This window comes from Callithrix jacchus, chromosome 8 (assembly GCF_049354715.1).
Source record: "Callithrix jacchus isolate 240 chromosome 8, calJac240_pri, whole genome shotgun sequence".
In the NCBI taxonomy this organism is placed as follows: domain Eukaryota; kingdom Metazoa; phylum Chordata; class Mammalia; order Primates; family Cebidae; genus Callithrix; species Callithrix jacchus.
In genome coordinates this window covers 37,107,902-37,134,680 of record NC_133509.1, presented here as the reverse complement: position 1 = coordinate 37,134,680, position 26,779 = coordinate 37,107,902, and the positions used below count along the sequence as shown (strand labels likewise).

The 26,779-nt window shown below is 38.3% G+C and overlaps 1 protein-coding gene across 7 annotated transcripts in view; it reads left to right on the top strand.

Annotated features, from left to right (window-relative positions):
- Positions 1–26,779, top strand: part of FAM227B (family with sequence similarity 227 member B) — a 315,059-nt gene that overhangs the window by 196,048 nt on the left and 92,232 nt on the right. The gene's annotated exons all lie outside the window — the stretch shown is intronic.

Below are 26,779 nucleotides of genomic sequence, written 5' to 3'. Positions count from 1 at the left end.
ATCAATGTTTGATTTTTGCCTTCATAAGAACATTGGAACAATACATGTTAATTTAGAGATGGAATTATAATATCTATTGCTAAGGTAAATAAGAGAAAGCTATTTTACTTTCCAGCATGAGTTCTCTCCTTTACTTCTTGTTCTAATATGTATGAGGTAGTGCTCATAGAATAATTGTGTTGTCTATTAAATCAGTATTGAGGAAGTATATTAAAATTATCTTTTTCATGTTATAAACCCCTTCTCCCCCCCCCCTCTGTCTCACACACACACACACACACACACTCTCTCTCTCTCTCTCTCTCTCTCTCTCTCTCTCTCTCTCTCTCTCTCTCTCTCTCTCTCTCTCTCTCTTCTTCTGTACTTGAAATGCACTACATTACCACCAGGTGGTGCATGTGGACCAAATAGGAAAAGGAAATTAAATCTACTCAACTGGATTATAGTTTATGTGATTTCTCTTTGTATCTGTGCCTTTCGGAAACAGAATCGAGAGCACAGAATGGTTCAGATGTACCCAGTTACTCTTTATATACCAAATTTTGAATGTTCTACGTTTATTAAAGCAGAGGAGGAGAGACACTTTGATAATTGTATCTGTTGAAAGCTAGAAGGCTGAAAATATTCTATCATGTATCCTCTAAAAAGAGGAAGAGAAGAGGGAAGAAAATGTGATGTTATTATGTTCTGAGTCGCACTTCATTAGTCTGGGAGGTAACAATAATGAGCAGGGTCAGAATTCCTAGGACTTGGATATTGCTTCTAAAGAAATAAAAGTTAGCAATAGTAAGTTTACAATGTGGAGATATTCAAGAGCTACTAAATCCATTTATTCCATACTGACCCCCTGAATTTTAAACCAAGAAATCAGTAAGTTAGAAGCCAACATTTGCTAACTAAATGCTAAATACTTAAATAAAAGAAATGGGTAGTTTGTTAGAAAAGAGTGCTTAGTGCCTCATTAATATCTGCTATATAGGATTAACTGTAAAATGAAAACAAAACAATAAAACTGTGATCTATGCACTTAAAGTACATTAGATGCTATTACGCTCTAATTGGAAATATGATCCCAGTAATATTAATGGGATCTCAATAAGGGAACTGTATCAGTGGTTTACATTCTTTATCATTTCTCTTCTTGGAAGATAATTAATTCAGATCGGCCCGCAATTCATTAGGACCACAGCTCTAATGGAGAACCAAACTTAGATTTCACTGTGCCCTTACTATGCTTATGCTTCAAAAGGAATTCTCCAGGAACTAAGAATAACTTTAGATATCTCTAGATGGGGTAACCCTCCAGATTTTTTAAAGTTATACATTGACAACCATTTGTTGCTCTTGTTTTAATGGACCTATAGTGATAAACTAAGCACAGAAATACTTTGAACCATTGTCTTTCTTTTGTTATTTGTAGATGGAATTTTCTTTTTTAACACACCATTGCTGGGCTGAAAGAATTAACTGGCCTGGCATGATGGCTCACGCCTGTAATCCCAGCATTTTGGGAGGCCAAGGCAGATGAATCACTGAAGGTCAGAAGTTTGAGACCAGCCTGGTCAACATGGTGAAACCCCATCTCTACTAAAAATACAAAAGTTAGCTGGGAGTAGTGGTAAGTGCCTGTAATTTCATCTCCTCGAGGGGCTGAGGCAGGAGAATCACTTCAACCCAGGAGGTGGAGGTTGCAATCGCCCCACTGTACCCCAGCCTGGGCAACAGAGTGAGACTCCATCTCAAAAAAAAAAAAAAAAAAAGAATTAACTTTATTTTTAACAGGAAATACCTACATCTCATGAGTTTTAAATGTTTAAAACAAAAGATTATTGCATCTATTCCTAAATATTGACTTTTTAAAATGTGCTTTGCAAGTAAAGGTTCGCACTGGTAATTCTTCAAAAGGAAACAATGCCTAATACTTGGATAGTTTATTTGGGTAGAATATATTAAACGAATAGAGAGTATCAATTTCAGTAAGTATTGTGAAAGCAGGCAGTCTTTAATGTAATAATTAGCCACCTAACTTTGCTTAAAAAACCTCCGTTATATTCTTTATCCATGTAAAGGTAAATGAGAGAAAATAACTTTTGTTTCATGAATTTTATGTTTTGATAATTAATTTTAAAACTTTGCCTCATTCAGAATCATGTATAATATAATCAGTAGAAGAGAACATCATTAAATATTTTCATTACTTTGCATTCTTACATCTTATTCTGTTCCATATCATCTGAATTTTCTTTCTTCCCCAAAATATAGATAATTATTTTTATTAGTTTTTTGTGTATCTTTTTAGATTTTCTTTATGCTTATATAGGCAAACTGAATACATATTTGTGTGTGTATAAAAGAAAGATATCCAATATCAAAAAGATATTGAAAAGGAAAGATTAAGGGGAAAAAGCCATATATGCTTCCTGACTAGGGTAAAACATGAATCCCTTTCATATATATTATACACACACACACACACACATATTATTTTTTAATTTTTCCATTTTTATACAAAAGGTAGGTTGCCGTATGCATTGTTCTGCATGTTGGTTTTTCTACTTAAAAAATAGAAAAATTTTTCTATCTCAGTATTTAGGAAGCTTCCTCAAACTTTTGTTGTTTTTATAGATACATGGTATTCCGCTGAATGGTATATCAATTTGAGCAACCCCCTATTGAGGAACATTTGATTTTTGGTCCTTTTCTATTACCAAAAGATGCTGTAATGAATAAAGACATAAAATCTGTCATTTTACACTGTGAAAATAAATCTATAAGATCAATTTCAAGAAGTACACTGGGCCAAAAGGCATAAAAATATTTTATTATTTTGATAGATATTGCCAACTTATCCACCACAAAGGTTGTACTAGTTTTATAATCCCACCAGCAGGACCTAAGAGTACCCATTCGTTTAAAAAAAAAATTATTGTCAAAACATTTGGAGTTTTGTTAATCTGAAAAGTGAAAATGGCATTAAATTGTAGTTATCCTTTTCATTTCTATTCTTATGAGACAAGGTAACCATCATGGACAAGTACTACAAAAAAAGGTACATAGAGCCATAATTATCTATAATAAGTGACAATATGTAAGCTTTCTCTACAAAAATTCCAGTAAAGCTGCAATTTTACAGCATGTGTGGGAGGTAACCACGTGAAAAGGTACTGTACAAAAAAAACAACAACAAAACCTGTCCTTTCAACAGTGAAACACAGGTTTGGTCCTAGTAGAGAGAATGAGAAGGGACTGTGGTACCTGAAGAGGTTGGAGAGGCAGGCAGGATCTCTGTGTGCTTTATTAAGGCATATGATCTGTATTGCAAGAGCAATGGGAAGCTGTTATAGTATGGTAAGCAGAAGAGTGACATGAGCAGAATTGCATTCTGCCTCTGTTCTGGTCAAAAGTTAATTCCTATTGGCACAGTGAGCTTATGAAATGTTAAATTCTGTTCATTTATTCAGTTTTTTCTGTTTTCCATATTTTCAAAAAGATACTGGAAAGGAAAGGTTTAGGGGAAAATGTCCTATATGCTTCCTAACAGGGTAAAACATGAACCCCTTCCAAAACGTCATGCCAAGTGCCCTGAAAATAAAGGAAGCACTAGAATGTCTTGAGAGGCAGCACAGGGAAACTATTATTAATATTTTTTATTACATTTGGGTTTAGGGGTACATGTGAAGAACATGTAAGATTGTTGCACAGGTACACACATGAGAGTGTAGTTTGCTGCCTTCCTCCCATCACCTATATCTGGCATTTCTCCCCATGTTATCCCTCCCCAACCCCCCAACCCCCACCCCCTGCTGTCCCTCCCCTTTTCCCCCCCCGACAGATCCCAGTGTGTGATGCTCCCTTCCCTGTGTCCATGTGTTCTCATTGTTCAACACCTGCCTATGAGTGAGAACATGTGGTTTTTGATTTTCTGTTCTTGTGTCAGTTTGCTGAGAATGATGGTTTCCAGGCTCATCCACGTCCCTACAAAGGACACGAACTCATCGTTTTTTATGTCTGCATAGTATTCCATGGTGTATATGTGCCACATTTTCCCTGTCCAGTCTATCATCGATGGGCATTTGGGTTGGTTCTAAGTATTTGCTATTGTAAACAGTGCGGCAGTGAACATTCATGTGCATGTGTCCTTATAGTAGAATGATTTATAATCCTTTGGACATATACCCAGTAATGGGATTGCTGGGTCAAATGGAATTTCTATTTCTCGGTCATTGAGGAATCACCACACTGTCTTCCACAATGGTTGAACTAATTTACACTCCCACCAGCAGTGTAAAAGTGTTCCTATTTCTCCACATCCTTTCCAGCATCTGTTGTCTCCAGATTTTTTAATGATCGCCATTCTAACTGGTGTGAGATGGTATCTCAATATGGTTTTGATTTGCATCTCTCTGATGACCAGTGACGATGAGCATTTTTTCATATGATTGGTGGCCTCATATATGTCTTCTTTCAGAAAGTGTCTGTTCATATCCTTTGCCCACTTTTGAATGGGCTTGTTTTTTTTCTTTTAAATCTATTTTAGTTCTTTGTACATTCTGGCTATTAACCCTTTGTCAGATGGGTAGATTGCAAAAAATTTTTCCCCTCTGTTGGTTACCAATTCACTCTAATGACTGTTTATTTTGCTGTGCAGAAGCTCTGGAGTTTAATTAGATCCCCTTTGTCTATTTTGGCTTTTGTTGCCAATGCCTTTGGTGTTTTAGTCATGACGTCCTTGCCTATGCCTATGTCCTGAATGATTTTACCTAGGTTTTCTTCTAGGGTTTTTATGGTGTTCAGTCTTATGTTTAAGTCTTTAATCCATCTGGAATTAATTTTAGTATAAGGTGTCAGGAAGGGGTCCAGTTTCTGCTTTCTGCACATGGCTAGCCAGTTTTCCCAACACCATTTATTAAACAGGGAATCATTTCCCCATTGCTTGTTTTTGTCTGGTTTTTCAAAGATCAGATGGTTGTAGATGTGTGGCATTGCCTCCGAGGCCTCTGTTCTGTTCCATTGGTCTATATCTCTGTTTTGGTACCAGTATCATGCTGTTTTGATTACTGTACCCTTGTAGTATAGTTTAAAGTCAGGTAGAGTGATGCCTCCAGCTTTGTTCTTTTTGCTTAGAATTGGCTTGGCTATGTGGGCTCTCTTTTGGTTCCATATGAAGTGTAAGGTGGTTTTTTCCAGTTCTATGAAGAGGGTCGTAGGTAGCTTGATGGGGATAGCATTGAATGTATAAATTACTTTGGGCAGCATGGCCATTTTCACAATATTGATTCTTCTTAACCATGAGCATGGAATGTTTTTCCATATGTTTGTGTCCTCTCTTATTTCCTTGATCAGTGGTTTGTAGTTCTTCTGAAAGAGATCTTTCACCTCCTTTGTTAGTTGTATTCCTAGGTATTTTATTCTCTTTGTAGCAATTGTAAACTGGAGTTCGCTCATGATTTGGCTCTCTGTTTGTTATCGGTATATAGGAATGCTTGTGATTTCTGCACATTGATTTTGTATCCTGAGACTTTGCTGAAATTCCTTATCAGTTTCAGGAGATTTTGTGCTGAGACAATGGGGTCTTCTAAGTATACGATCATGTTGTCTGCAAATAGAGACAATTTGAATTCCTTCTTTTCTAATTGAATACCCTTTATTTCTTTTTCTTGCCTGATTGCTCTAGCTAGAACTTCCAATATCATATTGAAGAGGAGTGGTGAGAAAGGGCATCCTTGTGTAGTGCCAGATTTCAAAGGAATGCTTCCAGTTTTTGCCCATTCAGTATGATATTGGCTGTTGGTTTGTCATAAATAGCTTTTATTATTTTGAGATACATTCCATCAATACCTACTTTATTGAGGGTTTTTAGCATAAAGGGCTATTGAAGTTTGTAAAAGGCCTTCTCTGCATCTATTGAAATAATCATGTGATTTTTGTCTTTGGTTCTGTTTATGTTGTGAATTATGTTTACAGACTTACGTATTTTGAACCAGCCTTACATCCCTGGGATGAAGCCTACTTGATCATGGTGGATAAGCTTTTTGATGTGCTTTTGCAGTTGGTTTGCCAGTAATTTATTGAAGATTTTTGCATCTATGTTCATCATGGATATTGGCCTTAAGTTTTCTTTTCTTGTTGAGTCTCTTTCAGGTTTTGGTATCAGGATGATGTTGGTCTTATAAAATGATTTGGGAAGAATTCCCTCTTTTTGGATTGTTGGGAATAGTTTCAGAAGGAATGGTACCATCTCCTCTTTGTATGTCTGGTAGAATTCAGCTGTGAACCCATCTGGACTTGGGCTTGTTTTGGGTGGTAGGCCATTATTGCTGCCTCAACTTTTTAGTCCTTGTTTTTGGTCTATTCAGGGTTTTGACTTCTTCCTGATTTTGGCTTGGGAGGATCACATGTCCAGGAATTTATCCATTTCTTCCAGGTTAACTAGTTTATGTGCATAGAGTTGTTTGTACTAATCACTGATGATGGTTTGTATTTCTGTGGAATCTGTAGTGATATCCCCTTTATTGTTTTTTATTGCTATTTGATTATTCTCTCTTTTCTTTTTTATTTATCTGCCTAGTGGTCTATTTTGTTCATCATTTCAAAAAACCAACTCCTGGATTTATGGATTTTTTGAAGCATTTTTTGTGTCTCTATCTCCTTCAATTCTGCTCTGATGTTAGTTATTTCTTGTCTTCTGCTAGGTTTTGAGTTTTTTTTTTATCTTGCTCCTCTAGCTCTTTCAATTTTGCTGATAGGGTGTTGAGTTGAGATCCTTCCTTTCTTCTCATGTGGGCATTTAGTGCTATAAATTTTCCTCTAGAGACTGCTTTAAATGTGTCCCAGAGATTCTGGTATGTTGTTTCTTCATTCTCCTTGGTTTTGAAGAACATCTTTATTTCTGCCTTCATTTCATTCTTTTTTTTTTTCCAGACGGAGTTTCGCTCTTCTTACCCAGGCTGGAGTGCAATGGCACGATCTTGGCTCACCACAACCTCCACCTCCTGGGTTCAGGCAATTCTCCTGCCTCAGCCTCCCGAGTAGCTGGGATTACAGGCACGCACCACCATGCCCAGCTAATTTTTTGTATCTTTAGTAGAGACGGGGTTTCACCATTTCGACGAGGATGGTCTCGATCTCTTGACCTCGTGATCCACCCACCTCAGCCTCCCAAAGTGCTGGGATTACAGGCATGAGCCACTGCACCTGGCCCATTTTATTCTTATCCAGTCAACGTTTAAGAGTCAGTTGTTCAGTTTCCATGAAGCTGTGTGGTTCTGATTTAGTTTCTGATTTCTGAGTTCTAAATTGGTTGCACTGTGGTCTGAGAGACTGTTTGTTATGATTTCCATTATTTCGCATTTGCTGAGGAGTGATTTACTTCTAATTATGTGGTCAGTTTCAGAGTAGGTGTGATGTGGTGCTGAGAAGGATGTATATTCTGTGGATTTGGGGTGGAGAGTTCTGTAAACATGTATTAGGTTTGCTTGGTCCAGGTCTGAGTTGAAGTCCTGGATATCCTTGTTAATTTTTGTCTCATTGATCTGTCTAATATTGACAGTGGAGCGATAAAGTCTCCCACTATTGTTGTGTGGGAGTCTAAGTCTCTTTGTCTTTAAGAACTTGCTTTATGTATCTGGGTGCTCCTGTATTGGGTGTGTATATATTTAGAATCTTTATCTCTTCTTGTGTTGATCCTTTTACCATTATGTAATGTCCTTCTTCGTCTCTTTTGATCTTTGTTGCTTTAAAGTCTATTTTATCAGAGACTAGGATTGCAACTCCTGCTTTTTTTTTTTTTGCTCTCCATTTGCTCGGTAAATCTTCCTTCATCCCTTTATTTTGAGCCTTTGTGTATCCTGCATGTGAGATGGGTTTCCTGGATACAGCACACCAATGAGTTTTGGCTTTTTATCTAATTTGTTCATGTGTGTCTTTTGATTGGGGCGTTTAGCCCATTTACATTTTGGGTTCATATTGTTATTTGTGAATTCGATCCTGTGATTTTGATGCTAGCTGGCTGTTTTGCCTGTTCGTTGATGCAGTTTCTTCATTGAGTCTATGCTCTTTACCATTTAGTATGTTTTTGGAGTGGCTGGTGCTGGTTGTTCCTTTCTATATTTAAGTGCTTCTTTCAGGAGCTCTTGTAAAGCAGGCCTGGTGGTGATGAAATCTCTGAGTAATTGCTTGTTCGTAAAGGATTTTATTTCTCCTTTACTTATGAAGCTTAGTTTGGCTGGATATGATATTCTGGGTTGAAAGTTATTTTCTTTAAGAATGTTGAATATTGGCCCCCACTCTCTTCTGGCTTGTAGGATTTCTGCCGAGAGATCCACTGTGAGTCTGATGGGCTTCCCTTTGAGGATAACCCTACCTTTCTCTCTGGCTGCCCTTAGTATTTTCTCCTTCATTTCAACCCTGGGTGAATCTGACAATTATGTGCCTTGGGGTTACTCTTCTTGAGGAGTATCTTTGTGCAGTTCTCTGTATTTTCTGGACTTGAATATTGGCCTGCCTTGCTAGGTTGGGGAAGTTTTCCTGGATAATATCCTGAAGAGTATTTTCTAGTTTGGATTTATTCTCTCCATCACATTCACGTACACCTATCAAATGTAGATTAGGTCTTTCCACATAGTCCCATATTTCTTGGAGACTTTGTTCATTTCTTTTTACACTTTTTTCTCTAATCTTGCCTTCTCATTTTATTTCATCAAGTTAGTCTTTGACCTCTGATATCTTTTCTTCTGCTTGGTTAATTCAGCTATCATCACTGGGAAATTATTATAGAGTCCCTTGGACCTGGGAGCATAGAGAAAAGTTTATGGCCCCCATATTTGGGGACCCATGCTTGTATATGTCCATACTACAGTACCACAGCAAGTAGCAAAAGCAACCGTACTCCAGAAAATCAGGGCTGCCTCATGTGTCTATACAAATAGTTCCATAAATACACCTCAGAAAGATTTCCCGTATTTTAAAATAATTCTGGAAATAGCAGGGAGTTCAGACCAGTAGAAACAATGTGAATAGAGTGAGTGAATACCCCAGAAGAGGAATCAGGATAGATAAATGACTCAACAAACAGATGCCCTAGTTTTGGCTATGCATAAAACTATTGAATCAAATCTCTCCCATCTTGAAACAGAAGAGGGAAAGTCAAGAATAACTGAGGTTATCTCTTTACCAAACTGGAAGAACAGAATTCTCAAAATTAAAGCTAGGTTGATTTATATTTATACATATAAATGTATATGTTATTCTTTGCATATCTGAAGTTGTGGTCCCAGACATATTTCTTTTTTTTCTTTTTTTATCTTTTATTTTAGGTCCAGGAGTACATGTACAGATTTTTATACAGGTAGACTCATGTCACAAGCATTTGGTGTATAGATTATTTATCACTGAAGGACTAAGCATAGTACCTGATAGGTATTTTTTCTAATCCCCTCCCTCGTTTCTCCCTCTGCCCTCAAGTAGACTCCAGTGTCTGCTGTTCCTCTCTTTGTGTCCATTTGTTCCCACTATTTAGCTCTATTTCTAAGTGAGAGCATATGGTATTTGGTTTGCTGTTCTTGTGTTAGTTTGCTAAGGATAATGGCTTCCAGCTTCATCCATGTTCCTGCAAAGGACACAATCCAGTCCTCTTTTCTGGCTGCATTTTATTCAGTCTACCACTGAGGGAATTTAGGCTGATTCCATGTCTTTGCTATTGTGAATAGTGCTGCAATGAACAAATGTGTACATGTGTCTATGTGTCTTGATGGTAGAATGATTTATATTCCTCTGGGTACATACCCAGTAACAGGATTGCTAGGTCAAATGGTAATTGTGTTTTTAGTTCTTTGAGGAATTGCCACACTTCTTTCCACAATGGTTGAACTGATTTACACTCCTGTCAGCAGTGTATGTGTTACCTTTTCTGTGCAACATTGCCAGCATTTATTATTTTTTGACTTTTTAGTAATAGCCATTCTGACTGATCTGGAATAGCATTTCATTGTGATTTTTATTTACATTTCTTTAATGATTAGTGGTGTTGAGCATTTTTTAGACACATGTATGTCTTTTCAAAATTGTTCATGTCTTTTGTCCATGTTCTAATGGGACTGTTTGTTTTTGCTTGTAAATTTGTTTAAGCTCCATATAGATGCTGGATATTACATCTTTGTCAGATGCATTGTTTGCAAAAATTTCCTCCTGTCTGGTACATTGTCTGTTTACTTTGTTGATAGTTTCCTTTGCTGTGCAGAAGTTATTCAGTTTAATTAGATCCCATTTGTCAATTTTTGCTTTTGTTGCAATTGCTTTTGGCGTCTTTGTCATGAAATCTTTGCTAGTTCCTATGTCTTGAATGGTATTTCCTGGGTAATCTCCCAGGGTTTTTATAATTTTAGGTTTTACATTTTAAGTCTTTAATCCATCTTTAGTTGATTTTTGTACATGGTGTAAGGAAAGGGTCTCATTTCAATCTGCTGCATATGGCTAGCCAGTTGTCCCAGCACCATTTATTGAATAGGGAATTCTTTCTCCATTGCTTGCTTTTGTCAGCTTGTCAAAGATCAGATAGTTGTAGGTGTGCAGCCTTATTTCTGGGCTCATTCTGTTCCATTGGTCTAGGTGTCTCTTTCTGTACCAGTATCATGCTATTTTAGTACTGTAGCCTTATAGTATGGTTTGAAGTTGGGTAGCATGATGACTTGTTTTGTTACTATTTTTTAAAGAGAGTCACCAAGACCAGAGTGCAGTGACATAATCACGATTTACTGCAACCTCAACTTCTTCGGCTCAGGTGATCCTCCACCTCCTGAATAGCTGGGACTACAGACATGCATCACATACCAGGCTAATCTTTTGTATTTTTTGTAAAGACGGGGTTTTTCCATGTTGCCCAGCTGGTCTCAAACTCCTGGACTCAAGCAACCTGCCCACTTGGGTGTCCCAACATGCTGGGATTGCAGGTGTGAACAACTGCACCCAGCTATGTTCTTTTGGCCTAGGATTGCCTTGACTATTCAGGCTCTTTTGCAGTTCTATATGAATTTTAAACTAGTTTTCTTTAGTTCTGTGAAGAATGTCATTGGTAGTTTGATAGGAATGGCATTGAATATATAAGTTGCTTTGGGCAGTGTGGCCATTTTAATTATCTTGATTCTTCCTATCCATGAGCATGGAATGTTTTTCCATGCATTTGTGTCATCTCTGATTTCTTTGAGCAATGTTTTATAATTTTCTTTTTTTTATTTTTTTATTTTTTGCTTCAGGGAATTTCGCTTTTTTTTTTTTTTTTTTTTAATTTTTTATCGGATTATAGGTTTTGGGGTACATGCGCAGAGCATGCAAGACAGTTGCGTAGGTACACACATGGCAGTGTGCTTTGCTTTTCTTCTCCCCTTCACCCACATTTGGCATTTCTCCCCAGGCTATCCCTCCCCACCTCCCCCTCCCACTGGCCCTCCCCTTTTCCCCCCAATAGACCCCAGTGTTTAGTACTCCCCTCCCTGTGTCCATGTGTTCTCATTTTTTATCACCCACCTATGAGTGAGAATATGCGGTGTTTCATTTTCTGTTCTTGTGTCAGTTTGCTGAGGATGATGTTTTCCAGATTCATCAATGTCCCTACAAACGACACGAACTCATCATTTCTAATTGCTGCATAATATTCCATGGTGTATATGTGCCACATTTTTCCAATCCAGTCTATTATCAATGGGCATTTGGGTTGATTCCAGGTCTTTGCTATTGTAAACAGTGCTGCAATGAACATTCGTGTACATGTGTCCTTATAGTAGAATGATTTATAGTCTTTTGGATATATACCCAGTAATGGGATTGCTGGGTCAAATAGAATTTCTATTTCTAAGGCCTTGAGGAATCGCCACACTGTCTTCCACAATGGTTGAACTAATTTACACTCCCACCAACAGTGTAAAAGTGTTCCTTTTTCTCCACATCCTCTCCAGCATCTGTTGTCTCCAGATTTTTTAATGATCGCCATTCTAACTGGCGTGAGATGGTATCTCAATGTGGTTTTGATTTGCCTCTCTCTGATGACCAGTGACGATGAGCATTTTTTCATATGATTGTTGGCCTCATATATGTCTTCTTTCCTAAAGTATCTGTTCATATCCTTTGCCCACTTTTGAATGGGCTTGTTTGTTTTTTTCCTGTAAATCTGTTTGAGTTCTTTGTAAATTCTGGATATCAGCCCTTTGTCAGATGGGTAGACTGCGAAAATTTTTTCCCATTCTGTTGGTTGCCGATCCACTCTAGGGACTGTTTCTTTTGCCGTGCAGAAGCTGTGGAGTTTGATTAGGTCCCATTTGTCTATTTTGGCTTTTGTTGCCAATGCTTTTGGTGTTTTGTTTATGAAGTCCTTGCCTACTCCTATGTCCTGGATAGTTTTGCCTAGATTTCCTTCTAGGGTTTTTATGGTGCCAGGTCTTATGTCTAAGTCTTTAATCCATCTGGAGTTAATTTTAGTGTAAGGTGTCAGGAAGGGGTCCAGTTTCTGCTTTCTGCACATGGCTAGCCAGTTTTCCCAACACCATTTGTTAAACATGGAATCCTTTCCCCATTGCTTGTTTTTGTCAGGTTTATCAAAGATTGTATAGTTGTATGTATGTTGTGTTGTCTCCGGTGCCTCTGTTTTGTTCCATTGGTCTATATCTCTGTTTTGGTACCAGTACCATGCTGTTTTGATTACTGTAGCCTTGTAGTATAGTTTGAAATCCAGTAGTGTGATGCCCCCCGCTGTGTTCTTTTTCCTTAGAATTGACTTGGCTATGCGGGCTCTCTTTTGGTTCCATATGAAGTTCATGGTGTTTTTTTCCAGTTCTGTGAAGAAAGTCAATGGTAGCTTGATGGGGATAGTGTTGATTCTGTAAATTACTTTGGGCAGTATAGCCATTTTTACGATATTAATTCTTCCTAACCATGAACATGGAATGTTTCTCCATCTGTTTGTGTCCTCTCTTATTTCATTGAGCAGTGGTTTGTAGTTTTCCTTGAAGAGGTCCCTTACATTCCTTGTGAGTTGTATTCCAAGGTATTTTATTCTTTTTGTAGCAATTGTGAATGGCAGTTCGTTCTTGATTTGGCTTTCTTTAAGTCTGTTATTGGTGTAGAGGAAGGCTTGTGATTTTTGCACATTGATTTTATATCCTGAGACTTTGCTGAAGTTGCTTATCAGTTTCAGGAGTTTTTGGGCTGAGGCGATGGGGTCTTCTAGGTATACTATCATGTCGTCTGCAAATAGAGACAATTTGGCTTTCACCTTTCCTATTTGAATACCCTTTATTTCTTTTTCTTGCCTGATTGCTATGGCTAGAACTTCCAGTACTATATTGAATAGGAGTGGTGAAAGAGGGCATCCTTGTCTAGTGCCAGATTTCAAAGGGAATGCTTCCAGTTTTTGCCCATTCAGTATGATATTGGCTGTTGGTTTGTCATAAATAGCTTTTATTACTTTGAGATACGTTCCATCGATACCGAGTTTATTGAGGGTTTTTAGCATAAAGGGCTGTTGAATTTTGTCGAAGGCCTTCTCTGCATCAATTGAGATAATCATGTGGTTTTTGTTTTTGGTTCTGTTTATGTGGTGAATTACGTTGATAGACTTGTGTATGTTGAACCAGCCTTGCATCCCTGGGATGAATCCTACTTGATCATGATGAATAAGTTTCTTGATTTGCTGTTGTTTTATAATTTTCATTGTAGAAACCTTTCACCTCCCTGGTTAGCTATATTCCTAGGTGTGCGTGTGTGTGTGTGTGTGTGTGTGTGTGTGTGTGGCAATTGTGAATGAGATTGGGTTCCTGAATTGGCTTTCAGCTGGACTGTTGAGGTACAGGAATGCTAGTGATTTTTGTATATTGATTTTGTATCTTGAAACTTCGCTAAAGTTATTTTTCAGTTCAAGGAGCTTTTGGACAGAGACTGTGGAGTTTTCTACATAGAGAATCATGTCATCTGCAAACAGGGATAGTTTAACTTCCTCTCTTCCTATTTGGATGGCTTTTATTTCTTTCTCTGATAGTTCTTGCCAGGACTTCAAATATGATGTTGAATAGAAGTGGTGAGAGAAGGCATCTTTGTCAAGACATATTTCTACTACATTCTCACAGCTGTCCTCTTTTCTTCTGTCTGCCCCATTCCATAAATCAGCCTGAACTCTGGATCATGCCATATAACCAGTCTTACTTATTTCCTTGATTCATCCATCTGACAAATATTTATCAAATAGATACTTGGTTCCAGATGTTGTGCTAGCCTTTTGGAGATACAATGGTGAATATTCTGGAGCTGACCTCTGCCCTAACAGAGTATGCATTCCAGTGAGAGAACAAACATAAACAAGTAGTTTGGGGGCAGGGCGTGGATCTTGGTGTGTTCCAAGAACTGGAAGAAGGCTAATATGAATGAACAATGGAAAAAGTAGGGATAGATTAATGAAGCTGAAGAGGTAGGCAGGGACCAGATCATAATAAACTTTGTAGATTATGGTAATAGGAGTTTGGGTTTATTCTAAGTATTATTATTAAAGGAGGCTGTAGTATAGACATGTCAACCCAAACCTGATGGGCCTGGTCAAAGAGAGTAGTTTAAACTCTGGCATCAAATCCCAAAAGTAATTGAGCAAGCCTGAGGTTCCTATAAATCCTCAGTTATGTAAACTTGTTTTTACCCTTGGCATAATGACCTAACATTTTAAAACTAACTGTATATAAGATACAAAGTATGAGTCATATGCTCAAAATTGTGGTGTGCCTGTGACTCAAATATATAAATATCTCAGTTTACAAATGTTACTTGACTCTCGTATCTCTGAGTCTATAAAAATTTATGCTTTAATTTTATAAGAAGTTTTCTAAAATGCTAATCTAAATTTAAATTTCTTAAAATTGTATTATGAATTTACTGAATTGTGGTACAACTTTAGACCTAGAGAAAGAGCTCCAGTTGGAACTGCTAGTTTTGGTAATTTTTCCACTTGTACATTTATATATAATGAAAACATATTATATAATTCATTCTTGATTTTCTTGATTCCCCTTAAGGTACTGCTTAACTTTAGGAAATAATCAATTTCCTTGATTCAGTACTTTACATTGGTGCCTAGTTTTGATAGCTTCATGCCATTCTAAATGTTGAAAAATGTTCTAACAGAGAGAGTTTTGTTTCATCCATAGAAAGATCCTGTGCAATTAGTGTTATTACATTCTTATCTCTAAATTGTCATTCTTTGGGTCTATATTAATTGTCTATGTAGCAAGGCAGAAAAATGAGGGGTAAAACTAGCAATGGCAATTTTTCTGTAATAAATGTTTCATGGAGATCAATGTGTTAACAGCAAAACTGGCTTAATTTTTCATTTGTTAGCTTTCAAAGTATGTTCAAAAGTGAGAAAAAGAGGCAGAGTAAACTAATTATGATAATGAGGAAGGAAAAGAAAGTTATGGAGTCCACCACCTTAAGTATAGAGCTATATGCATGAAAAGTCAAGTACTCAGTAAAAATGTGTATTTGTGTAAAACTGGTGGCTATCACAATAACTTATACATGGGAAAGCAGGTTTATACTTCTGTTTAAGCTTCGCTTCAAGCTAAACATTCTTTCTAACCTTAGATGTAACTTATATTTTTACCTCAATAGTTGGTTTTTTTTTTTTTTTGAGACAGAGTTTCGCTTTTCTTACCCAGGCTGGAGTGCAATGGTGTGATCTTGGCTCACCACAACCTCTGCCTCCTGGGTTCAGGCAATTCTCCTGCCTCAGCCTCCTGAGTAGCTGGGATTACAGGCACGTGCCACCATGCCCGGCTAATTTTTTGTATTTTTACTAGAGACGGGGTTTCACCATGTTGACCAGGATGGTCTCGATCTCTTGACCTCGTGATCCACCTGCCTCAGCCTCCCAAAGTGCTGGGATTAATAGTTTATAATATTAATTCAGATATAGTGAATCCTCCTTATTCCTCTAATAAGCTCCAAAAATTATCAATTCTACCACAGCTTCTTCCACACCTGTTTCTTATCAATTATCACTTTCACATCCTAGATCAAGTTATCATTAGAGTTCACATCAATTCTATTCCTAATCTATCTCTTTGTATCTTCTCTCCCCACCTCCAATCCATTTTAAATGTTATTATGAGATTAATCTTTCTAGAATATAATTGTAACCATGTTATTTCTCTGCCCCAAACTCATCAGTCACAGCTTCATTTTTCCTAAATAAAACTCTACCCTTCTTTTTCTAATATGCAGACTACTGTTTCCAATGCCCTCTATGATTCTCAACATCCCCCAAACACTAGGCTCTCTCACTTGCTTTGGGATGTAGAGAGATTCCCCACTCCCACTCCCCACAACACTTCTCCTCTTGGTAGAGAAGGGGACTAACAGAGAAGAAATTTTCCTCACAAATTCTCTCACCCTCTAACATCTCTCCTCAGTATCTCCCCATCTCTTTCTCATCCTCTCTCTTACATGTTCATTCTGCATGAGGGACCCAAGAGTCATGAAAGCAATTCTCAATTTCCTTTGAAATTATACGTATTGAGTTTTTAATGATGCAATAAAGTTCTTGGTCCTATTTAACTGATAGCTAATTACTTAAAATTGAAACTTACTCTGTATTTAGATAGTGTGCATTATAATATACTCTTCAATAAGGTAAGCAGGGTCCCTGACTTAGAAGAGGAGACAGATAATAGACATAAAAATGATTCTGATGGCTATTTCAGGAGGAAATAAATAGGTTACTATGGTATCAAAAACATGGAAAGGAGAAGGATGTTTCAAATCTCATTACAAAATGTCTTTCTCAAGAGTTGGCATTTAAGCTGAGATCTGATGAATAAGAAGAAATCAGAAGTAAAGGCAGACCATTCTAGATAAAGGTAACTAGCAAAAGTTCTGAGATGAAAATGAGTTTGTTGTATTCTAGAAACCAAAAGATAGTATAACTGAAGCATATTGAACAAAGGGAAAGTTGGGCAATATGACACCAATGTTCATAAGGCCTTGATACCAACATTAAGGACTTTGGGTTTGATCCTAAGTATAATAGGTTTTAAGTAGTGAGTATAATGGATATAATTATTCTGAAAACTTTATGGAGAATATTTGGGAGATGGCAAAAGTTGAAGTAAGAAGACCAGTTAGGAGGCTACAATTGAAATCCAGGTCAGGGATTATGTCTTTGACTAATTATGGTAGGGAGATGGAAAGGAGTAGGCAGATGTATGTTGGAAACTGTGTTAGTCTGTTCCCCCACTGCAGATAACGTGACACCTGAGACTGGACAATTTCCAAAAGAAAGAGATTTAATGGGGAGGCCTCAAAATCATGGTGTAAGGCAAGGAGGAGCATGTCAGGTCTTACACAGATGGTAGCAGGTGAAAAGAAAGAATGAGAGAGAAGTAAAAGCAGAAACCCATTACAAAACCATCATATCTCGTAAAACTTATTCACTACTGTAAGAACAGTATTGGGGAAACTGACCCCCTGATTCAATTATCTCCCACAGGTCATTCCCAGAACATGTGGGAATTATGGTAGTACAACTCAAGATGAAATTTGTGTGAGGACACAGAGCCAAACCATATCAGAGACAAAACCTGATTCAGTGTAAGAGACAAAGAGGAGTCAAGGTTAAATTCCAGATGTCCCACATTTGTAACTGGATAAATGATGATGTCATTTGCTGAGCCAGGGAAGACTGGGAGAAGACCAGGATTGGAGGGGAAACCATACAACTGGAAATTTCGCTGAGAGAAATGCTATAACCCAAGGGCCAATTTATTCTGAATCAGAGAGATCTGGACCTTTCACTCCTTTAAAATGAGAACCAAGAAGCATCTTGAAATTCAATTTCCACACAAGTGTGGAAACAGAAACAAAATCTCATTTTAAGGATATCTGGTGCAAAAGGAAATTTTTTTATTGTGTAGTATTAATTATGCATTTTAACAACAATAATAAGGGCTGTCCTCCCTTGTTTTCTAATTGAGAATGTCTCTGACAACCAGCATATCATAGGCCCCAGTAATATAATACATGAAAAATATTAGAAGTCCAACCATATTATGGGAACTTACAGTAAAAGCCAAAACTGATTTATTCTTTGATTTCAGCTATAAATGGATTTTAAAGTTGCTAAAATATAAGTTGATGTACTTGGTGTTCAAATCATTTTTGGTGACACTGAGAAAAAAATTTTTTTAAGCATAATGGTGTTGGTATTTTGAAAAAAAATTAATCCTTAGTACCCTATCTAGTTATTTTACCTGAAAGAACATTGCTTCCATATTCCTGAAAGCTATACTTTTTTCCATAGAAGGATGTTAGCAGAGAAACATAGTAGTAGAGTTGCTGGTATCAGATTACACCACCATGTATTGTGCAACAAAAAGAATATGTTAAAACTAAAATCTTGAGGCCAGACAGTGGCTGATGCCTGTACCCCCAGCACTTTGGGAGGCCAAGGTGGGTGGATCGTGATGTCAGGAGTTTGAGACCCACCTGAACAACCTGATAAAGCCCTGTCTCTATTAAAAATACGAAAATTAGCCAGACATGATTGTGGGTGCCTATAATTCAAGCTACTTGGGAAGCTGAGGCAGGAGAATCACTTAAACCTGGGAGGTGGAGGTTGCAGTGAGGTGAGATTGCACCACTGCACTCTAGCCTGGGCAATAAGAGCAAAACTCCATCTCAAAAACAAACAAAAACTAAAATCTTGTCTATCTAATGCCAAGAAAAAAATGGCTAATTTGACAAAAATTATATTAGTCACTTTATAGTGGCCAGAACAAAAGATAAGACTGACTGAATTTTTACTTTTTTGTATAAATATTATTGCACTTTAGGTTCCGGGATACATGTAAAGAACATACAGGATTGTTGCTAGGTACATACATGGCAATGTGGTTTCTGCTTCCATCCCCATCACCTATATCTGTTATTTCTCCCCACGTTATCCCCCCCAACTCCCTACCCTCCACAGTCCCTCTCCCTGTCCCCCTGAAAAGACCTCAGTGTGTGATGCTCCCCTCCCTGTGTCCATGTGTTCTCATTGTTCAACACCCACCTATGAGTGAGAACATGTGGTTTTTGATTTTCTGTTCTTGTGTCAGTTTGCTCAGAATGATGGTATACAGGTTCATCCGTGTCCCTACAAAGGACATGAACTCATCGTTTTTTATGTCTGCATAGTATTCCATGGTGTATATGTGCCACATTTCCCCTGCCGAGTCTATCATCAATGGGCATTTTGGTTGGTTCTAAGTCTGCTATTGTAAACAGTGCTGCAGTGAACATTCATGTACATGTGTCTTTATAATAGAATGACTTATAATCATTTGGAGATATACCCAGTAATGGGATTGCTGGATCAAATGGAATTTCTATTTCTAGGTCCTTCAGAAGTCTCCAAACTGTCTTCCACAACGGTTGTACTAATTTACACTCCCACCAACAGTGTAAAAGTGTTCCTTTTTCTCCACATCCTCTCCAGCATCTGTTGTCTCCAGATTTTTTAATGATCGCCATTCTAACTGGCGTGAGATGGTATCTCAATGTGGTTTTGATTTGCCTCTCTCTGATGACCAGTGACGATGAGCATTTTTTCATATGATTGTTGGCCTCATATATGTCTTCTTTCAGAAAGTGTCTGTTCATATCCTTTGCCCACTTTTGAATGGGCTTGTTTGTTTTTTTCCTGTAAATCCGTTTGAGTTCTTTGTAAATTCTGGATATCAGCCCTTTGACAGATGGGTAAACTGCAAAAATTTTTTCCCATTCTGTTGGTTGCCGATTCACTCTAGTGACTGTTTCTTTTGCCGTGCAGAAGCTGTGGAGTTTCATTAGGTCCCATTTGTCTATTTTGGCCTTTGTTGCCAATGCTTTTGGTGCTTTGTTCATGAAGTCCTTGCCTACTCCTATGTCCTGGATAGTTTTGCCTAGATTTTCCTCTAGGGTTTTTATGGTGCCGGGTCTTATGTTTAAGTCTTTAATCCATCTGGAGTTAGTTTTGGTGCAAGGTGTCAGAAAGGGGTCCAGTTTCTGCTTTCTGCACATGGCTAGCCAGTTTTCCCAACACCATTTGTTGAACAGGGAATCGTTTCCCCATTGCTCGTTTTTGTCGGGTTTATCAAAGATTGTATGGTTGTAGATATGTTGTGTTGCCTCTGATGCCTCTGTTCTGTTCCATTGGTCTATATCTCTGTTTTGGTACCAGTACCATGCTGTTTTGATTACTGTAGCCTTGTAGTATAGTTTGAAATCCGGTAGTGTGATGCCCCCTGCTGTGCTCTTTTTGCTTAGAATTGACTTGACTATGCGGGGTCTCTTTTGGTTCCATATGAAGTTCGTGGTGGTTTTTTCCAGTTCTGTGAAGAAAGTCAATGGTAGCTTGATGGGTATAGCGTTGATTCTGTAAATTACTTTGGACAGCATAGCCATTTTCACGATATTAATTCTTCCTAACCATGAACATGGAATGTTTCTCCATCTATTTGTGTCCTCTCTGATTTCGTTGAGCAGTGGTTTGTAGTTTTCCTTGAAGAGGTCCCTTACGTTTTTTGTGAGTTGTATTCCAAGGTATTTTGTACTTTTTGTAGCAATTGTGAATGGCAGTTCGTTCTTGATTTGGCTTTCTTTAAGTCTGTTATTGGTGTAGAGGAAGGCTTGTGATTTTTGCACATTGATTTTATATCCTGAGACTTTGCTGAAGTTGCTTATCAGTTTCAGGAGTTTTTGGGCTGAGGCGATGGGGTCTTCTAAGTATGCTATCATGTCATCTGCAAATCGAGACAATTTGGCTTTCACCTTTCCTATTTGAATACCCTTTATTTCTTTTCTTGCCTGATTGCTCTGGCTAGAACTTCCAGTACTGTATTGAATAGGAGTGGTGAAAGAGGGCATCCTTGTGTAGTGCTGGATTTCAAAGGGAATGATTCCAGTTTTTGCCGATTAAGTATGATATTGGCTGTTGGTTTGTCATAAATAGCTTTTATTACTTTGAGATACGTTCCATCGATACCGAGTTTATTGAGGGTTTTTAGCATACAGGGCTGTTGAATTTTGTCAAATGCCTTCTCTGCATCAATTGAGATAATCATGTGGTTTTTGGTTTTGGTTCTGTTTATGTGGTGAATTACGTTGATAGACTTGCGTATGTTGAACCAGCCTTGCATCCCCGGGATGAATCCTACTTGATCATGATGAATAAGTTTTTTGATTGGCTGTTGCAATCGGCTTGCCAATATTTTATTGAAGATTTTTGCATCTATGTTCATCATGGATATTGGCCTGAAGTTTTCTTTTCTTGTTGGGTCTCTGCCAGGTTTTGGTGTCAGGATTATATTGGTCTCATAAAATGATTTGGGAAGGATTCCTTCTTTTTGGATTATTAGGAATAGTTTCAGAAGAAATGCTACCAGCTCCTCTTTGTGTGTCTGGTAGAATTCGGCTGTGAACCCGTCTGGACCTGGGCTTTTTTTGTGTGGTAGGCTCTTAATTGCTGCCTCGACTTCAGACTTTGTTATTGGTCTATTCATAGTTTCAGCTTCCTCCTGGCTTAGGCTTGGGAGGACACAGGAGTCCAGGAATTTATCCATTTCTTCCAGGTTTACTAGTTTATGTGAATAGAGTTGTTTGTAATATTCTCTGATGATGGTTTGAATTTCTGTGGAATCTGTGGTGATTTCCCCTTTATCATTTTTTATTGCATCTATTTGGTTGTTCTCTCTTTTCTTTTTAATCAGTCTGGCTAGTGGTCTGTCTATTTTGTTGATCTTTTCAAAAAACCAGCTCTTGGATTTATTGATTTTTTGAAGGGTTTTTCGTGTCTCAATCTCCTTCAGTTCAGCTCTGATCTTAGTTATTTCTTGTCTTCTGCTGGGCTTTGAGTTTTTTTGATCTTGCATCTCTAGCTCTTTTAATTTTGATGATAGGGTGTCAATTTTGGATCTCTCCATTCTTCTCATATGGGCACTTATTGCTATATACTTTCCTCTAAAGACTGCTTTAAATGTGTCCCAGAGATTCTGGTATGTGGTGTCTTCATTCTCATTGGTTTTGAAGAACTTCTTTATTTCTGCCTTCATTTCATTGTTTATCCAGTTAACATTCAAGAGCCAGTTGTTCAGTTTCCATGAGGTTGTGCGGTTCTCGGTTCGTTTCTGAATTCTGAGTTGTAACTTGATTGCACTATGGTCTGAGAGGCTGTTTGTTATTATTTCAGTTGTTTTGCATTTGCTGAGCAGTGCTTTACTTCCAATTATGTGGTCAATTTTATAGTAGGTGTGATGTGGTGCTGAGAAGAATGTATATTCTGTGGATTTGGGGTGGAGAGTTCTGTAAATGTCTATCAGGTTTGCTTGCTCCAGGTCTGAGTTCAAGCCCTGGATATCCTTGTTGATTTTCTGTCTGGTTGATCTGTCTAATATTGACAGTGGGGTGTCAAAGTCTCCCACTATTATGGTGTGGGAGTCTAAGACTCTTTGTAAGTCATTAAGAACTTGCCTTATGTATCTGGGTGCTCCTGTATTGGGTCTATATATGTTTAGGATCATTAGCTTTTCTTGTTGTATCGATTCTTTTACCATTATGTAATTGCCTTCTTTGTCTCTTTTGATCTTTGTTGCTTTAAAGTCTATTTTATCAGAGATGAGAATTGCAACTCGTGCTTTCTTTTGCTCTCCATTTGCTTGGTAAATCTTCCTCTATCCCTTTATTTTGAGCCTTTGTGTATCCTTGAATGTGAGATGGGTTTCCTGGATACAGCACACTGATGGGTTTTGGATTTTTATCCAATTTGCCAGTCTGTGTCTTTTGATTGGTGCATTTAGTCCATTTACATTTAGGGTTAATATTGTTATGTGTGAATTTGATGCTGCCATTTTTATGCTAGCTGGCTGTTTTGCCCATTAGTTGTTGTAGATTCTTCATTATGTTGATGCTCTTTAGCAATTAGTGTGATTTTGGAATGGCTGGTACTGGTTGTTCCTTTCTATGTGTAGTGCCTCTTTCAGGAGCTCTTGTAAAGCAGGCCTCATGGTGACTAAATCTCTGAGTACTTGCTTGTTCGCAAAGGATTTTATTTTTCCTTCACTTCTGAAGCTCAGTTTGGCTGGATATGAAATTCTGGGTTGAAAGTTCTTTTCTTTAAGAATGTTGAATATTGGCCCCCACTCTCTTCTGGCTTGTAGAGTTTCTGCCGAGAGATCTGCTGTGAGTCTGATGGGCTTCCCTTTGTGGGTGACCTGACCTTTCTCCCTGGCTGCCCTTAGTATTTTCTCCTGTATTTCAGCCTTGTTGAATCTGACGATTATATGCCTTGGGGTTGCTCTTCCTGCGGAATATCTTTGTGGTGTTCTCTGTATTTCCCGCATTTGAGTGTTGGCCTGTCTTGCTAGGTGGGGGAAATTTTCCTGGATAATGTCCTGAAGAGTATTTTCCAGCTTGGATTCATTCTCTTCGTCACATTCTGGTACACCTATCAAACGTAGGTTAGGTCTCTTCACATAGTCCCACATTTCTTGGAGACTTTGTTCATTCCTTTTTGAGCTTTTTTCTCTGATCTTGGTTTCTCATTTCATTTTATTGAGTTGATCTTCGACTTCTGATATTCTTTCTTCTGCTTGGTCAATTCGGCTATTGAAACTTGTGCATGCTTTGTGAAGTTCTTGTATTGTGTTTTTCAGCTCCTTTAATTCATTCATATTCCTCTCTAAGTTATCCATTCTTGTTATCATTTCCTTGAATCTTTTTATATCTTTTTTCAAGGTTCTTAGTTTCGTTGCATTGATTTAAAACATCTTTTTTTAGATCACAAAAGTTTCTCATTATCCATCTTCTGAAGTCTAATTCCGTCATTTCATCACAGTCATTCTCCATCCAGCTTTGTTCCCTTGCTGGTGAGGAGTTTTGGTCCTTTCTAGGAGGCGAGGTGTTCTGGTTTCGGGTATTTTTTTTCTTTTTGCACTGGTTTATTTCCGTCTTTGTGGATTTATCCACCTGTCGTCTGTGTAGTTGCTGACTTTTCGATTGGGTCTCTGAGTGGACACCCAGATTGTTGATGATGAAGTATTTCTGTTACTTAGTTTTCCTTCTACCAGTCTAGCCCCTTCACTGTACGACTGCTAAGGTCCACTCCAGGCCCTGCTTTTCTGGGGTTCTTCTATAGCAGCTTCGGAACAGTAAGGGATGCTACCAATTTCTATTTTTTCTATCTTTGTCCCAGAATGATGCCTGCCAAATGTCAATCTTTTGGATATAGAGGGGTCATGGAGCTGCTTGAGGAGACAGTCTGTACTTTATAGGAGCTCAATTGCTGATCTGTGAGCCCTGTTGTTCATTCAGGGCTGTTAGGCTGCTATGTTTAATTCTGCTGCAACATAACTCATAAAAAAAAACCTTTTTTTCTCAGATGCTTTGTCTGGGGGGTTGGGACTTTCCTCATTAGTGTCTGTTGCACTGTTCTTCCCAGCTAGGAGGCAGTCTAGTCACGATTTGCCTGCCGAGGCTCTGCCCTACTGGTGTGAGGTTCGCCCTGTTGCTGCAGGGTCTGCCCTTCTGCTGCGGTCTCCGCTCTGCTGCCACGGGCTATACCCTGCAGCAGAGTCTCTCTGTTGTAGTGGGTTGCCTCAGTAATGGCAGGCTGCGTCAGCAATGGGTGTGTACCTCAGTAGGGGTGGCTTGCCTCGGTAATGGCGGATGCCCTTCCCCCACGGAGCTGCAGTCTCAGGGAACCTCTCCACTGGGAGCATTTGGAATCGCCGTTTTGTATGTCCCACTGCACTACCCCAAACGCTCTGTTTCTGGAATCTTTTGGGCTGGCTCACTGTCCAAGTCTTGTTCAGTCTGAAGTTCAGCCCTCTCAAGTCTCAGGTTGCCGGTTCAACAGGGCACGCGGACCAGTGTGCTTTGTGTGGAGCTGTAGCACTGCTACAGCGCGGGCCGCCACCACACTGGCTGCCGGCTGCACCAGCCAAAACCTCTGCCTGGCATTCCGCATCTCTTTTATACCTAGGAATTTTCCCGTTCTATGGGCAACAAAGATCCGCCTGGAAATGCAGCCCTGACTCACCCTCTCTGCGCATTGACCATGAGCTTTAATCTTGGGTTGCTCTCACAGCGCCATCTTGAGTCCTCCAGCCCCTAATGATCACCATTCTAACTGGTATGATATGGTATCTCAACATAGTTTTGATTTGCATTTCTCTAATGACCAGTGATGATGAGTATTTTTTCATATGTTTTTGACCCCATATATGTCTTCTTTTGTAGAGTGTCTGTTCATATTTTTCACCCAGTTTTAAATGGGTTTGTTTGTTTTTTTCTTGTAAATCTGTTTTACTTCTTTGTAAACTCTGGATAAAAGTCCTTTGTCAGATCGGTAGATTGCAAAACTTTTTTCCCATTCTGTTGGTTGCCAGTTCACTCTAATAATTGTTTCTTTTGCTGTGCAGAAGCTCTGGAGTTTAATGAGATATCATTTGTCTATATTGGCTTTTACTGCCATTGCTTTTGGTGTTTTAATTATGAAGTCCTTGCCTATGCCTATGTCCTGAATGGTTTTGCCTAGATTTTCTTCTAGGGTTTTTATGGTATTCGGTCTTATATTTAAATCTTTAATCCATCTGGAGTTAATTTTAGTGTAAGGTGTCAGGAAGGGATCCAGTTTCTGCTTTCTGCACATGGCTAGCCAGTTTTCCCAACACCATTTATTAAACAGGGAATTTTTTCTTCATTGCTTGTTTTTGTCCGGTTTGTCAAAGATCAGGTGGTTGTAGATGTGTGGCATTGCCTTCGAGGCCTCTGTTCTGTTCCATTGGTCTATATCTCTGTTTTGGTACCAGTATCATGCTGTTTTGATTACTGTACCCTAGTAGAATAGTTTAAAGTCAGGTAGCGTGATGCCTTTAGCTTTGTTCTTTTTGCTTAGAATTGGCTTGGCTATGTGGGCTCTCTTTTGGTTCCATATGAAGTGTAAGGTGGTTTTTTCCGGTTCTATAAAGAGTGTCGTAGGTAGCTTAATGGGGATAGCATTGAATGTATAAATTACTTTGGGCAGCATGGCCATTTTCACAATATTGATTCTTCCTAACCATGAGCATGGAATGTTTTTCCATACGTTTGTGTCCTCTCTTATTTCCTTGATCAGTGGTTTGTAGTTCTTCTGAAAGAGATCTTTCACCTCCTTTGTTAGTTGTATTCCTAGGTATTTTATTCTCTTTGTAGCAATTGTAAACTGGAGTTCGCTCATGATTTGGCTCTCTGTTTGTTATCGGTATATAGGAATGCTTGTGATTTCTGCACATTGATTTTGTATCCTGATACTTTGCTGAAGTTGCTTATCAGCTTAAGGAGATTTTGTGCTGAGACAATGGGGTCTTCTAAATATACAATCATGTTGCCTGCAAATAGGGGCAGTTTGACTTCTTCTTTTTCTATCTGAAAGCCCTTTATTTCTTTTTCTTGCCTAATTGCTCTGACTAGAACTTCCAGTACTATATTGAATAGGAGTGATAAGAGAGGGCATCCTTGTCTAGTGCTGGATTTCAAGGGGAATGCTTCCAGTTTTTGCTCATTCAGTATGATATTGGCTGTGGGTTTGTCATAAATAGCTTTTATTATTTTGAGATACATTCTGTTGATACCTAGTTTATTGAGAGTTTTTAGCATAAAGTGCTGTTGAATTTTTTTGAAGGCCTTCTCTGCATCTATTGAGATAATCATGTGGTTTTTGTCTTTGGTTCTGTTTATGTGGTGAATTACTTATATA